This window comes from Triticum dicoccoides, chromosome 3B (assembly GCF_002162155.2).
Source record: "Triticum dicoccoides isolate Atlit2015 ecotype Zavitan chromosome 3B, WEW_v2.0, whole genome shotgun sequence".
NCBI lineage: Eukaryota > Viridiplantae > Streptophyta > Magnoliopsida > Poales > Poaceae > Triticum > Triticum dicoccoides.
In genome coordinates this window covers 815,417,984-815,421,742 of record NC_041385.1, presented here as the reverse complement: position 1 = coordinate 815,421,742, position 3,759 = coordinate 815,417,984, and positions in this window count along the sequence as shown.

Sequence of the window (3,759 nt, the reverse complement as noted above, 5' to 3'; positions counted from 1 at the left end):
CCCCTGCCCGTCGCCGCGCCGCGCCGCCCCGCCCCGGCCCACGCCGCACTGCCTCACCGCCGACCGTCGCTGCGCCGCACCTCGCCATCGCCGTCGTCGTCCCCGACACCGTCGCCGTGAGCAACTAATTTAATTTGATGTTAGTAGTAGTTAATTTAGATGTGTAGTTAATTTTGTTAGATTTTTTTAGATTTTTTTGTAGTTCATAGATTTTTTTGTTAGATGTGTAGTAATTTAGATGTGTAGTTCATAGATTTTAATCTTAGATCTTTTTCATATTGTGTAATTAATTTGTTCATATTGTGTTAGATTTTTTTCTGTTAATAGATTTTTTTGTGATATTATTGTTGTATATGCATGTTTGTACGTTCATATATATGCAAAGATCGAATATGTCAAATTTTTATGATTTTTTTCTGTTCATAGAATTTTTATGATTTTTTTTCTGTTGTAATTTTGTTCATAGAATTTTAATGATTTTTCTGTTCATAATATTTTCTTTGTCAATTTATTGTGTATGTATAGGAAAATTGTGAATGATATAAGTCATTTATGAATATGTTCATATTAAGGAAAAAATAAGAAGAGAAAGTGTTTAATATAATTAGTTAGAAAAATAATAGAACTATAGTTAAACTAGTTTATTTTTAGTAAGTACTACTTTATTTTATTTATAGTAAGTGCTTCATATATAGTTGAACTAGCTAGTTGATTTAATAAAGTAGCTACTTTATTTGACTATATATAGAAGTAGTTTGTTTTTAGTAAGTACTACTTTATTTATTTATAGTAAGTGCTTAGTAGTTGAACTAGTTGATTTAATTAATAAAACTACTTTATTTAACTATATATAGAAGTAGTTCCCGCATCGACGTCGGCGATGCCTATCCCGCATCCTCGTCGTCGTCGACTCGGCGGTGGAGGCCTGCTTGATCAGGGCCATGTTCGGGACTGGGCTTCGCTGGGCTGGTATTGGGAGGTGCTACCTTCCGGGGGACGTAGGTTGGTGAGGAGGCAGGCCGTTGTTGACCCGATCCTTGTTTGGTGGCGGTCGCGGGGGCCAGTGATGGTGCCGAGGCTTCCGGACACCGCGGAGGTGGTACGTCACCGTGTCAGCGAGGAGGATGAGCACGTCCATCGCTACATGGTTGCATTGGAGGGCAGGTTCGACAATACCTGGCAGATTCTTCAGGGATCTCACTGGAGCTATGATCCTGTGATGGTTCCTTATCTTTGGGTATCCACCGCCCGCGACGATACCCGTCGGGCGCTACGGTTCTAGCTGTATTTGTGATGCTATATGTATGATAGTATTCGAGGAGTATTAGTGATAATATTCAACGATGTACGGACACAAGAGATGATGTACTTTTGCTTATAATTGAATGCATGCTAATTTGAATACTACTTTATTTTATGATTTGATTTTGCTTATTGAATGCTCATATTGAAAAGTACTCCTACTTTGAATGCTAAAATTGGAGAGCACTATGCAGAAATATAGGAGCCCCCTCCATCATCTACGCCGTCGCGGGGATAGCTTCTCCTTCATTCTCGTGTGCTAGACAATTTGGTGTAATAATGCACTCGGGAATGAAAGGAGGAGCTACGTACCATCACCGATAGTCAACTCGTGATTAATAATGATGATCTAATTTAGATTTTAGTATATATATTTAATTGTACAAGTTTAATATTTGAATTATGAACATAGGCCGGAAATGTCGTACTCGGACGATGAAAACCGCCCGGGGGAGTGCGACTGGTGCTACGACGACCGAGGTAGGAGCGACAGGTTCATTGAGCTGGACGAAGATCGGCGCTTCAGCATTAAGCTCGAGGATACCTTCGATGTTCATACGGTACGCACCGACGACAATAGTTTTTTTCGTAATTAAGCACAACTTCAACTATTTTAACGTGTATTTTCATCTTTTCCAATTTGACTAGCTTATCCCATCTATGCAAGATGCTATGTCTTGGAGAGGATGGGTTTTGAAGACCATGAAAGTATGGAAACCAAAAAAATTCTCCTAAGTACCCATCATGGTGTGGATTTTAAAGTAAAGTTGTACAATGCTGAGAGTGTAACCCATTTTGGTTGCAAAAATTGGGAAGCACTTTGCAAGATGTATGGTTTTTGATGAGGGTATGCTTGTCACCATGGATCTTGGTGATCCTACAATGGAGCAAGACAATATGGAGATTTGGGTCCTTGTGGATACACCAATTCTTCCCCCATGTGTGCTTAACATAGTTATTAAGTAATTTATATTATTTATTTCAAAATAGTTGACAGCTTATTTCCATTCTTCAAAGAACGTGCGAAAGATGGAAGACAAAATCCACTACACCGATTGCTCCGAATCAACTTATAAGGAGAAAAATCATCCGATCGCATTTTGTACTGATTTTGAGAATTACAATGTCTACAATGAAACTCCTCAATATTATGGTCAATACGTGCAACTAGTGCACGTGTTGAACTACGGTAACTACCATGGAGATACCCTGGTAAGATTTTTTACTATTACGACATCCGTACATCTTTTTGTATACTTCTAAAACTAGTACATCATTGCTAACTACGAAGTTATTACTATATTTTTCAACAGATAATCCCGAATGATTGTGTGCCTCATCTGATGTATACGCACGGTAGCCTTCATGTTTTGAACATACAACCAGGTCGTCCTACGAATCTCAACTGTCCATACCGGATTTCTAAAAGAAGTGGAGACATGACAATCAAAGAATGGAAAAATGTATGGACGGTCGTAAGGAGCTTCTTGGAAGCAAAAGGAAGCGAAGCGCAAGAATTGGAGACAGGATGATCTCCATTCTTCATAATGGAGAGTCAGGGTCTATATTGTTTTATGCTATTTTACCTTAAGGGTATTTAGGTCCTACCTGATACTGATGATCATGTGCTAAGAACAATTATGTAGGGTTGGGTTCGATGACTATGAGGATGATGATCGTATGACTTATTATTAATAATGAGTAGAAGTTGTATGATAATGCATGATTAGTAGGACTTGTTATTATATATGATGATGTATGATGCGATCATGCATGAGTTATTATATATCAGGGGGGTGAAATAAACATAGCAGTAGCGTTGGTAAATCAAGGACGAAGATATAAGAGAGGACACTTCTCTCTATTAGCTAGCTAATAACAACCTAAAAATAACCCCCAAAACCCCTAAACCAGCCACTTTTTTAAAAAAAAAAAGAAAAACCTCAGCTCCAGCCAGCTGCTGACGCGTGGAAGTCTTTTGGTCCCGGTTTATGTCACCAACCGGGACCAAAGGCCCCCGTGCCTGGGCTGCCCGAAGCGGCCACGTGGATGCCCATCTGTCCCGGTTCGTGTAAGAAACGAGACTAAAAGGGGTATTAGTAACGACCCATTAGTCCCGGTTTTCTACTAGTGATATCTACCAAATCTACGTCGTGCATCGCAATCCACAGCCTTGGTACTAGCTGGCACCCCTTCTCGTTCACATGTGCAATAAACTAGTCTGGAAAGAAGGTGTACTACGATGCAAACATCAACTAGTCCGCAGTGTACATGGGGGATCTGTTTAAAAAGTACTCCCTCTCTCCCATAATGTAGGACGTTTTGTCCCCTTTTATTTAAGGTTTTCTTTTTTGCATAAAATGTAAAATATAAAAAATTACGAAGGCCATGAGCCATATATTTAAATTCACAATGCTCCCTGATTTTAAAGCTCCCTCACTCAATAGAAGTGCTCAA